Source organism: Tachypleus tridentatus, chromosome 1, assembly GCF_004210375.1.
Source record: "Tachypleus tridentatus isolate NWPU-2018 chromosome 1, ASM421037v1, whole genome shotgun sequence".
Taxonomy (NCBI): Eukaryota; Metazoa; Arthropoda; class Merostomata; order Xiphosura; family Limulidae; genus Tachypleus; species Tachypleus tridentatus.
This window is the reverse complement of record NC_134825.1, coordinates 141860066-141873557: the sequence shown is the minus strand read 5'-3', so window position 1 is coordinate 141873557 and position 13492 is coordinate 141860066. Positions and strand designations below refer to the sequence as shown.

Here is a 13492-nt window from a genome sequence, read left to right as displayed (position 1 = left end):
GTATAAGTGGTGCATACACATCACTAACAATAAAAGGTTCCACAATATCTGATTAAATATAAAGTGAATAAAATCCACCATACATATTAACAGTATATAGAGCTATGGTGAGCTCCAATATTGTGTGATTATTAACAAATCCAAGTATAACTGATAGTCAAGGATCGAGTGTTGTAGAGGCTTCACATTTAATTTCACGCTTACTTTCCGGGCAAATGGATCACAACCTATATATATGTTTATTGTTGGGTTTAGGAATTGTATTTTCTACTTGGGTTAATTCTCTAATAAAATATTCAGCTCCTTTGTAATGACCTGATCTAATATAAATGATTATGGTAGCTGAGTAAGAGCCTAAAGGATGTGATATCCATCTTATTCCATCAGGTACATTATAATATCTGTGTCGATACTGTAATTATACCAAGGCAATTTCGCACGAACCTAACTAAATAACTTTACATACAATTGATCCATGTTGAATAACATAACATTTTATGACGGCAGACGATTTGCATTTGTTTGAAGGATCCAGCTATTAAATTTATCAGGATACCCTTTCCATTTCACAAAATTTTGTTTGTTACTGCATGGGTGGATTTCTTTATATTTTCCGGTAAGTTGTAAATATTTCGTCTGTTCATCCAGGTATGTAATCTTTCTTAAGTTGACGCTTTACGTTACTCACACATACTCGGTCACCAAGTTTGACATGAAATTTTACCTTATTGGGTGGTTTGTAAAATGTTTACTACAACACAGAATAATTTGAGTGAATGACATCTATTGGTCTCATTTTAATACAGTGATATAGATTGATTATAAACACCGACCAGGTGTTTCAATACTGTGGTGTACCTGTATGCTCCCTGCTGCGCAAAGCAGTGCCTAATTTTAGTTTTAAGAGCGCAATTAATTTTTTTTTTGCTATTGATGCTTTTGTTTCATTATGTGTAATAAATAAGTGAATGTCTAAATAGTGAATGTCTTATTCCTTGAGTTATCGTTGAAAGTTACAATTATTAAACTCTGTCTCAGCGTTGGTTTGAAGTTTTCAAGATTTTCGACCCTGTTTTAAAATGTATTTGAAAAGGTTTACGAGTGATGCACCTATCGAATTAACCAGTCTTTAACCTGACTTAGAGTTATGGACATATCTAACGCTTTTATAAATCTAATTAAAAACTGTACTCCACCAAAACTAGCAGTTTATGAAGGGTTATAACAGGTAGATTGTAGGCAGTGGTGGGATTCAGGGGGTTCGCAGGGGTTCGCGCGAACCCGTTCTTAAAAAGTTTTGAGCTTAGCGAACCCGTTGATGGCTTCAATTATACCGTCGAATTGTTGATGTCGTGGAAACATCTCCTTGAGAGAACCCCTTCTTAAAATTTTTGAATCCCACCACTGATTGTAGGGTCTTATTATACGTTCTTTTCTACTCCAGCTACTTTTATTTAATTTTTTTACTTCAAATTTGTCTCTAACAGTAGTAATAATTTTACATTTACTGCAGACGATATTAATTTTTATACGACTTAAAATATTGTTAAGCTTAGAACGATGAGAGTCAGTCACGAATGAATAATACAGCAATACTTTATTTAAAACACAGATAAAGTACGTTTAAATCATCTAGTACGTGTTTCTTGTTTCATATATTTCCATTCGCCTACATTTTCAACAACTTCTTGAGGGAATATTTATATTTGATAATTGTTCTGCAAATTATTTACATTCTGTCGTATTAAACCTCTGTTGTTTCCGTAGGACGCCGTTGATTAGGTCGATTACGTATTCCACTAATCACTAATTCTCCACGATCATTCTACTGTTAGATCTCCACAGAAACGTATCAAGTTTAGTAGAGTTCCAGCTTTCTTTTTATATTTCTGAGGAGCACTATCAATGACCTCTTACATTTTCACGAGTCAGTGATTCCTTTAAAACGTTTGAAGCACGTTCACAAATAAATAAAATGAATTCGTTTTTAGCTCCAGCATGGTATACGATTATTATTTGATACCTCGGAAAATCTTCATCGGTGAACGTCTGTAAAACAAAGAAGCAAATGATATTATTTTGTATAGAAATTCGTATTAATCAATATAACGATATGAAAAAAGTTGCAGTAATCAGAACCTCAATCTCTTCAACAATTAGAGACCATGGATGAAAGAAAATTCTGCTCGGTTGCTGACATACATTTCTACCTGATTCGTTTAGATTCTCTCTGTTGATCGATAGAGGGATTATATCCTGCATAAATATAAGTTATCCAGATAGATCTGTAACTGTTTGTTTGTTTTGGAATTTCGCACAAAGCTACTCGAGAGCTATCTGTGCTAGCCGTCCCTAATTTAGCAGTGTAAGACTAGAGGGAAGGCAGCTAGTCATCACCACCCACCGCCAACTCTTGAGCTACTCTTTTACCAACGAAAAGTGTGATTGATCGTCACATTATAACGCCCCCACAGCTGGGAGGGCGAGCATATTTGGCGCGACTCGGGCGCGAACCCGCGACCCTCAGATTACGCCTTAACGCGCTAGGCCATGCCAGGCCCAGATCTGTAACAGTACTTGTTTCATTTAGTACAAAAATCAATAATACTTAGATTGGTTGAGTTGATGATTATAACTTATAGAAGTATAAGGTATAGTAGCTGAATGAATGTTCAATTCCAAGTGATTGTAGACTGGTTGACAGCTATTTAAATAAATACGGATAAGCTACACAATTTGACTGTGTATTGCAAAATGTACTTGGCCAACTCAGATCCCCAATGACCCGTTCTATGTTGTTTTTTCTGAATATATTTGCTTCAAATTGTGTTTCAAAACGTATTTGATATAATAATTAAGCGTTAGTATTTAATGAAATGTCATACATTTCACATGTCTTAACAGAGCTAAACTGATCTTCCATTTTGAAAGATTATTTCAAGCAGACTGAGATTTATTTATATACTGACAGTATTTTGGGCATATTATGTAATAATTGGATACTTAATGAGTAATAAAATAAACATTTACTATTTTATAATGCTACGTAAAAAACTATGTTTGTTGATTTAAATTTCGATAACGTGCAAATTAAAGTACCGCAAACATTAACTGTATGTTTTGTTTTCATAATTGCATAGATTTATGTGTGCAAAAAACTTGAGGTATGTTTATCTGAGTATGTTAGACAGTTTCATAGTTTTAAACAATTTTAATCTTCGAGGGAATATTTTATAAAAAAAACTGTCACTTATTTATTATGTTTTTAAGTGTAGCAAAATGAAATAGTACATATGTAAAATATGCAAATTAAATTATATTAAAATAATTAAATCTAGACATTTATGATGTAATCAGATATTGAAATAATAACTTGATTTACAATTAAAAGACTCAAACAATAAGTTAATCATTTCATGATATTGTACTTTTTAGGACAATTTACATATAATTGGTCAGGAAATGTATATAACTAACGAATGAGTGTTTTATACCGACTATGTATCAATTATAGTTATATTGAGACGTTTAAATCAAATTTTGCTGTTATCACTTTGTGGAACTAACATCATAGCCGTTCGTCATGGCAGCCATTATTTCAGAGAACTATTATGTCCATCATGGCCACCTGCCATGACGGCCTAGCAACACACCCTCTGGCGATATTTTGTTGGACTATGAAATCATCTTTTCTGACGTCATTCAGCCGAAGCAACTCTCCCTCTGGTGACAATTGTGTGAAACTATGACGCCATGGTCATCTCTCATGGCGACGTAGCAGACCACCACACACTAATGATGTCATCGCATTGAGCGCCCTAAGGCAACACTTTATGGAAACCATGACGCCATCGTTTTTTGATGCCATCGTCAACTTCTCCCCCGTTGTCTGATTAGCGCGTGGGTCTAAAGTAGGTTTGTTTGTTTGTTTGTTTTTTGGAATTTCTCACAAAGCTACTCGAGGGCTATCTGTGCTAGCCGTCCCTAATTTAGCAGTGTAAGACTAGAGGGAAGGCAGCTAGTCATCACCAACCACCGCCAACTCTTGGGCTACTCTTTTACCAACGATTAGTGGGATTGACCGTCACATTATAACGCCCCCACGGCTGGGAGGACGAGCATGTTTGGCGCGACGCGGATGCGAACCCGCGACCCTCAGATTACGAGTCGCACGCCTTAACGCGTTTGGCCATGCCGGGCCGTCTGAAGTAGGACCCTAACTACTGATATGTAAATCGCCAAATGAGTTAGTGTATAGTGAAAAATACAATTGTTGTTTTATAGTTCTCAATAATCAGTGATGTCGAGAAAACCCACTTGTAGATAAATATATATGCAAAAACGGCTCATTTGGGTTGAGAAAATATTTTACGTAGAAGAGCGAACAACCTTCTTCGGTCATCATCAGGTTCACGAACCTGACAACAACTTTAACAACTTTAAATTAATTATACTTCATAGAAAGTTATAAACAATGCCCCAAACCGCATGCGGTGCACTAACATTAACATTAAAATTTCGTCACAAACAATGAATTTTTATTGTTTCGAGTACCTTAAACCCACTGAATCTCTTTGCGCTTTCTAAATGATTTATTGGAGCTTGCGAAATAACCGTGTTTAGACATAGTAGTAGAATCACGGTTTAAGCTCAAGGCCTAACACCTGCTGACCATTAACCAATAAAAGAACAGACCGCTAAATTTTGTAGTTGGAAAAGTGTTGCCTAATACAGCCCAACTTTGAACTCGTGAATTACTCTGTTCGATCGTATCATGTGCATTGTTAATAACATTAAGCGTGAGACACGCGGGAGAATCATTGTTTTAAGAAAGCAGTTATTACCAACACGTGCTGCACGTTACTTCGTGCAGCAGATGTACAGTTGTACAAGGTAACGTCACTCTCTTCATCGATGCTAACGATTTCAGTTTTTAAAAAGCATGTTGTAATAAACTGTTTAAAAAAGATGCTAATTATGTTGAACGAAACCAGAGGTCACCAAACTACGGCCCTCGAGGTCATTTTGTCAGGCCCGCCAGACGTTAGCCGCTTGGAAATAAAAAGTGACATTTCATCAAATGTCCGACTGTCATAATAAAATAAATCACACCGATGGTCGCTTTAAGCTGACAAACACAAGATGTTATGATAAAAAGAAACAAGGCTGTCACCCGTATTTTTAACCAATAGAAAAATTCTACTTTCGTCCTTGCTGCCCGTTTATTCATATCGAGGCACGTATCTATGAAAGCATTAAAATTTCGAAAACAAGTACAGACTTAACCCTCGTTCTGTCGACTCGTCTTGTCAATTCAGCGGCCGAGGGTTACCGCTTCAGCAACCTCATTTCCCTTAGTAGTCGGGTTATGCGCTTTTCGTGACTCATTCTTAGGTAAGTGTCGTGGCAAACGTACGTGTCAATATATTTTGTTTGTGCGTTCTTGGAGCAGTACAATACTTTTCTCACAGCGTTCTGTGTTCTTCATTTTCAGATCCTGTTTTTTTTTTCACCCATGCTTTTAAAAGAAGAAAAGTGGACTCTGAATGTTGTGCTTCCAATGAAGAATGGGGAGAAAAGTACTTCTTTGTGGAAACATAAAACAGAAAGCTACTTGTGTAATATGCACCGAAAGTGTTGCCGTTTTGAAAGAGTACAATCTTCGGCGTCACTATGAAACAAAACATCTATCAACATATTTTAAATCTTCAGGAAAGTTCCGTTATGAGTAAGTTGAATCCATGAAACGTGTTTTTGAATCAAAAGAATCTCTTCACGAGAAAGTGTGCTGAAAATGAATCTGTCACTCGTACAAGTTACAAAATAGTGCATAGAATGGCAGAGCGAGGAAAACCTTTTACTGAAGGCAACTTCACCAAAGAGTGTATGATGGAAGCAGCAAATGAGCTGTGTCCTGAAAAAGCCAATTTCTTTGAAAGTATCAGCCTTTCAGCAACTTCAGTTGTACGGAGAGCAGAAGAACTTGGAGAGAACATCGCATTACAGATACGCAAAAAGGCAAGAATCTTCCTATCGTATTCTCTGATACTGGATGAGTCTACTGATTTTTCGAGTATGTCACAACTTCTCGTGTTCATTCGTGGAGTTAATTTGGACTTCAGATCACCGAAGAGTTGCCATTAGTTTGCAGAATGCACGGAAGAACAACTGGAGAAGACATTTTCATGAAAGTGCATAAAACTTTGCAAGACTATAACCTTCAGTGTAATCAGCTTAGAAGTGTAACAGTTGATGCAGGAAAAAAACATGGCTGGAGTAAAGAAGGGTCTGGTGGGGCTGATCAGGAAACAGTTGGAAGATCTTCAACTTCCAAGCGCTCTGTTCATGCACTGCATCATACATCAGCAAGCACTCTGTGGAAAAAAAACTTAGATATTTCCTGCGTACTGAAACCAGTCATTCCTGTAGTGAACTTCATTCGGGGTCATGCACTTAATCATCGCCAGTTCAAGGCGTTTCTTGAAGAAATTGATTCGGATTTCTGTGACTTGCCTTATCGCACGGCGGTGAGATGGCTCAGCTGCGGTAAAGTCTTGTCTCGTTTTTATAAGCTTAGAAGAGAAATAGATATATTTCTTATCGATAAATATAGAGCCGATCCACTTCTGTCTGATCCCACCTGGTTGTCAAAGTTGTCATTTTTGGTTGACATCACATCCCCGATGAATGAATTGAACTTGAAACTTCAGGGGAAGAATAACCTTGTCTGTGATCTCTATAGAATCATTAAAGGATTTCGGAGAAAGCTGTCATTGTTTGAAGCACATTTGGAAGGAGGAAACCTCTCTCATTTTCAGTGTTTCAATGAGTTTCATGCTGGAATCACAGAAGATGTCAGCCTGGAGTTTCAGAAAAAGATTATTGGTGATTTAAGCATTTTTAGAGAGATTTTCGGATCTCAACAGAATCGAAAGTGACATTCTCCTTTTTCAGAATCCTTTTGATTGTGTCATTGATGACGTGCCAGTGGAACTTCAGCTGGAGGTCATTGATTTGCAAGGAAATGTCTTGTTGAAAGCAAAACACAGAGAGGGGCAACTTAATGAATTTTACAGCTGCATACCTGAAGATGATTTTCCAAAACTGAAGCAGTTCGCATCTGGTATGGCATCAATGTTCGGAACAACTTATGTCTGTGAACAAGCATTTTCAAAAATGAAGTATGTGAAGTCGGTACATCGATCAAGATTGATTGATGAACATTTGAAAGCAATTCTAATGATTGGATGTAGCAATACAAAACCGAACATTGAAGATATTTTGAAAGCCAAACCCCAATTTTATAAATCTCACTAACCATTTTTTTTTTGTGGTTTAGTGAAATTCAGGTGTGTACTCACTATGTGCGATGTAACAATTGTTTTTGCTAATGTCACCTTCTTTGACAACCTTTGGTAAATAAAAATGTTGGTTGTATTTCTGTTGGGTTTTTATTATATGTGTGTATTGCATGCTACTCCCACATAACTAATGTGGCATCTTAAACTTAGTGTCAAGTCTTTTACAGAGAACTTTTGTTCCAGCTTATGAGCATTGAACATAATGATCATGTGGCCCGTGCTTCTCATTCCCCAAGTAATCTGGCCCCCTGTAAAAAAAGTTTGGTGACCCCTGAGCTAAACCAAATAATCACTGTTCAAAGTAAACAAAAAATCGCTTCATAAACTCTATTTTCTTCTTGAACAACATGCAGTAAGTGTATGTGTGTGTGTGTGTGTTTTCATATAGCAAAGCCACATCGGGCTATCTGTTGAGCCCACTGAGGAGAATCGAACCCCTTATTGTAGCGTTGTAAATCTGTAGACTTACTGCTATACTAACGGGTTGCGGTAAGTGTAATAAATATACATATAATATATAATTTTATATTATTCATTAGTGGGACGGAATGTGGCCTAATTATTGACATGTTAGACTGTGAATCTGTAGGTTCGTGGTTTGCGTCTCATTACAGTAAAAATGCACTTCTCACTTTGGGGTTATGGGTGTGCTATAAACACTGATGGTCAAATCCCACTAATCAGTCATACAAGATAGCCCAAGAGTTGGCGGTGAGTGCTACTGGCAAGTTGCCTTTCTTTTTTGTATCAGTTAAAAATTAAGAATAAATGTACTCTGAAAGCCCTCATGTAGCTTTGCACAAAAACAAACAAATCAATCTTCACCAATGACTAGAAAATTTTCGATGAACCTCTCAGATGTTTGGGCCAATGGAAAATTTCAAATCAATATCCAATTTCAAATAATAGTATTAATGGTCGAATCACCGAATTAATTTTACAGGTTAATTACCGACAGGATCTAGGAATGCATCATTAGCATCGTATTAAGTAATTTAACAGTGAAAACAAATAGTTTAAAGAACTGACCAACACCATTCAGTAAGATCCTATGTAAAATACAAAGGAAATTCCAACAACATTGTTAATGTTTTTTGTGTAATTTCTATAATATCAAGAACCTAATCACGAAGTAAAGTCAAAGACCCACAAGCATATTTGTGTCCAACTTATTTAGAAAAATATGTCGAAAAGGCTGATAGGGATTCAAAGCACCAACATTAATTCTTAGGTAAAAAAAAAATAAATACTGGTTGGAGGGGTGTGAATGGAAATCATTATTTAAAATATTACTTTTTTTAGAGTGAACTTACTGCTTACAATAATTGTCACTTTACATATCCTTAAAATACAAAATTACTCCTCTATTTCTCTAAAGTAACAAGTAAACTTACCAAAGTGTGTTTCCTACATACTTGATGTTGATCTACCTAAAGTGTTTTTCACTCAGCACACGTTTCTTTCAGGGTCGCAGGTTCAAATCCCCGTCACACCAAACACGGTCGCCCCTTCAGCCGTGGGGGCGTCATAATGTTATGGTCAGTCCCACTATTCGTTGGTAAAATAGTAGCCCAAGTGTTGGCGCTGGATGATGGTGATTAGCTGCCTTCCCTCTAGTCTTACACCACTGCATTAGGGACGGCTAGCGCAGATAGCCCTCGTGTAGCTTTGCGCGAAATCCAAAACAAAACAAATCAAAACTTTCAGTCTTCTCTCTACTCACTGTATTCTTATTAGCTTTTATTCTTCAATGACATCGTTAGAAGTTCATAAAGTAGAAATCAAAGAGGGAGTCAGATGTGGTATATGGTGAGTTTGTTCCAAAGTGTGGATTGATAGTGCAAACAGGACACATGAACTTGATCGCTGTTACATACAAAACAGACCTAATTACATCTTTTCTGTTAATATATATTTTAGAAATAGACATCTAATAAGGCCACCTATACTAGACAATAAAATCCAGATAATTTTTGGACTACAATGATAACACTTAATAAAACGGTTTTACATGTAAAATGTTTTTGTTTTAGTCGAGAACCAGTGAAATGTGTTGTCTGTATATACCGAACTGTTCGTTTAAGTTTACGACTTTACAATACCGAGCATTACAGACGTTATACACAACACAAGAAGAGGTCAGAGTATGTACGGTTTACTCCGGCCTTCACGTAATATCTTCATGAGCATTCACCAGGAAACAACAGAACAGAAAAGAGGAAATGGTCCAAATGAACCTGACCCTCCTTCGTCTATAAGACCAAAATGAGCTAAGTCAATCTAGCATAGCTGTTAGTATTAAGGTATGTACACCAACTAGAAAAAACTGGGTGGGAGGACATGTCACTTCTGCTCTAAGGATTTAAAAACACTTTTAGGGGAGGGGCGAAATGGCAACGGAAATACAAATATGGAATTCAATAATTTTTAATTGTTAAGCTACAAGAATACCTGAGTTTGGCATTCATAAATTTTGTACATACAAATAACCATACAAAATGTAAGAATTTATTACTAAAAGTTCTCACCACATAAAATTATCACTGACAAAACTTAAAATAAATATTTATTTATACAACGTCTTACAACATGAAATTAACGCAAACAAGCCATAAATAAATAGTAAATAAATAAATGACTTTCATAAATGGTCAACTTTTGTAGATATGAATCCAAAACAAAACGTATCCCATATACAACAAATAAGCCTAAGACATAGCTGTAAAAATGCAATAAAAGTTAATTTTCAAACCGCTAGAAAACATAAATGATGGAAAAATAATAAAACTTACCTTCCTTTAAAACAAATTTTCAATACTCATGTAATTTCATCTCAATCCTTCACCGAGTTATCGTCCATTATTTGTTGTACAAACGTTGCGTCTTTCCAGTTATTTTGTTCTTATCACAAAAGGTTAAAAGTTCAGTTGGGCAATATTGTATAGAAAATATTTTAAATTAAACTTCTTATGTGTGTAAACAACTACAAACGTTTTTGGATGTTTGTTTTCAAAAATGAAAACCCTTCTCGTCTCAAAATGGTTATATATTTCTTGAAGAGGAATTTGGGGAAGAAATTGATTTTAATAAATTATGATGTACAAACCTTTTAAATATTTTTCAGAAATTGCCATTTTTTTTCTTGCAGAAAAGTTCGTTTCTCGATTATGATTCCATTAAATTCTCGACTTAAGATTCACAGATTTTTACTACTATTACAAAGTATGTTAGTATCTTACTTTAATGAACAGATAAGAAAAACATCAAAAGATGCTAATAACTAAACCTGAAATAAGCTAAGTTGGCTAACAACACCAAACATGTTTAAAAATACTAAAGAATAATGTATGTGAACGAACTGGAAAAAAGTGAGGGAGGAATGTTTCCCTCTGCCTTATGTATTAGGTGCCTATGCTTTTTAAATTAACAAACTTGTGTTAGTAAATACTTTAAATTGTAAATAAATGACTCGCTCTTAATAAATCGAAAATATCTCATACATTTTGTAACAAAGAAAATCATAGATCCACAATGAAGCTGGTCCCTAACTAATTTAAAAAAACAGATTTAAAGGGGATCAATCGTTTATTTTAATAGTTAAATTTTAATTTTAGTTATTATTAACAAAAAGAAAAGGAGGTAAAATGATCCAATCCCTCACATAAAGTGTTTGCAAAATTAATATAACAAATTTTTAGTAGTTTCATTAACACAAAATTACTGAAAAACAGAACATGAACTGTATTGGTGTTGATAAGTGGTTAGTGTATTTATTGCCTTTCAATGTTAGATAAAAAATTTTAAAAAAACTTAAATAAAATATACGAACATAACTATGATCCATTGCAAGAAGAGCAGTTTGAAGCACATAAACAGTTTAGTTTGTCAGTGCTATCTAGTCGATCCTTGGAAATATTTGTGCATATATCACTTAATTATATTTCCTAAATATATACCAAACATACAATAAGACAGTGTAACAGAAGACTACCTCTGTCGTACTAAAATAAAATTAAACATTAACTTTAAACAAATAACCGTTTACAAATAATATTTCAAACAGACCAATTTCATCTGTATATCTTTCTAAAAGAATGTTAAAACGTATTCAAACTAACAGTGCATAATACGACAGGTAAATTGTTAAATAAGTTCAGAATTGAAGCAGAAACAACTTGGACAGTAAGTCTGTATTTACGTTTTCAAAGTTCAAACCTACGTACGTCCTCTAATATTCATCTCCGTTTATCGAACCCTTTCATTCTACCATTCCAGACAAACATAGGAGCATTACTGAGCCTCAAACATTTTTGAACACCGTAATCAGGTTTCAACGAAAACAAGCCCAAAACTCCAATCTCGCCTCTCAGCTTAAACCAGAAATCGTTTTAGAAATACTTCACTGCATTCTTTCAACGTGCTAATATTTTTTTCTGTAATAAGGAGGCCAGAATTGCATATCGTACTCCAAATGGGGTCTCTTCAAAGTTTTACACCGAAAATAGCAAAATCACTCTGCAATTCCAGGCTTAAAATGTAATGCTATAAATAAGGGATTGGGCTTTTTCTCTTCCAACATTTGTCCCCCACTAAAACAGCGGTAAGTCAACGTATGTACAACACAAAAATCAGGGGTTCGATCCCTCCCAGAGAGCACAGCAGATAAACCGATGTGGCTTTGCTATAAGGAAACACACGCACAAACTCCGTTTGAAGCTGCAGCTTTCGAGCCGTTTGTCCGATACAAATGTTTTCATGCTATGAGCGTAACTTTCATTTGCTTCAGCTTTATGGATGTTGCTATTAACGTACGAGCTCAGTTTAGCCTTTATTTGTGGTATTAAGGTGGTAAACTTGGAACAGTTCCCAAGATCAAGCCGTTCGTGCGATTGCTCATCCATTTAAAGTTCATCTATGTGCGACCCACCTCAGTTACTCTACTAAATTTAATGAAAACTTGTTTAATCCATTCCTCACAATAACTTGCGACGCAGAACAGACGGACACTGTATCTATATAGATACAGAGATTGTGTGTAATTGTTTTTAATTTATAATTTCCATAAGTTAAAGCTAGCATCATTATTACTCCACAGCTAAAAACTCAGCAGGGAGACTCTTTTGAGTAAACAACTCTCAACCAGAGCGACTTTTCAAAACATTTTAATACCACCATAACATTAAGAACTATTACAGCCTTCCATAAAGATAGCCAACTCGTTAACACATATGAAGAACAACAGTCTTAAAATAGATCCTTCAAGAACAACAATTGGTCACATCTTATCACTTTTCGCATTAAACCACTGAGACAATTTTCTAACCAATTCTTTACCAGTTCGTGAATCATATACTCACCTAACTTGGTAATAACTTTATGAAGATTGTCAAAGATTTCCTAAAACTAAAGGTGAAAAACTTGAGCCATAGGATGTCGTCATCCGAAAAAAATGGAGGTTCTGTCAAAAAAAACAACAATGTATTGGTAAGACAAAAAGTAATTTATGCTAACAATACATTTATAGATATATGGTGTCTCGGAATCTCAGAGTTTCGTAAGTTACGAAACGTGTTTTTTCAATAATCAAAATTATTGGAAGAAGTAGGAACTTTCTTCAGGACTTATGAATAAATCTTGTTGAAACCAGGAATAATCTCAACTAGATCCTCAAACATTACCAGAATAATTAGTGTTCTAACATAAATGTATATAAGTAAAAGATCTTCACCCTTAAAGAAATTGGGTTAGTTTTTATCTCTTTCTCGCCTTTATTTACTGATGTAAACTTATAGTAAATAAGTTGTTTAGCGTGCTTACCATTTTCTCTTCCTCTATTATAAGATTCCATTGAAAACTTAAAAAAAAACAATATTATTCTCGAATATTTTGTACAGTTACAGTTAAATGAGGATAAAACTCCTTCAAGTTAACTTTACAGTTTTCAGATAAAAAATTGTGAAGAGACTGGTTCTGCAACTTAAATGATGTGCTTGGATTATTTTCTGGACAATTTGTACTAAAATCTTTAAAACTCGGTTTTGTATTACTATAGTTCATTTATAATAATTTCTTTGTTTGTAATTAAGCGCAAAGCTACACAATGGGCTCTCTGTGCTTTGCCTACCGCGGGC

The 13492-nt window shown here is 35.1% G+C and overlaps 1 long non-coding RNA gene across 1 annotated transcript; it reads right to left on the bottom strand.

Annotated features, from left to right (window-relative positions):
- Positions 1-1582: 1582 nt before the first annotated feature.
- On the bottom strand, positions 1583-12367 carry LOC143225808 (uncharacterized). The gene is made up of 3 exons (XR_013014093.1): positions 10154-12367; positions 8756-9227; positions 1583-2049 (listed from the first exon to the last, which is right to left on the bottom strand). It is a non-coding gene; the product is annotated as an uncharacterized LOC143225808 (long non-coding RNA).
- Between the last annotated feature and the right edge of the window lie 1125 nt (positions 12368-13492).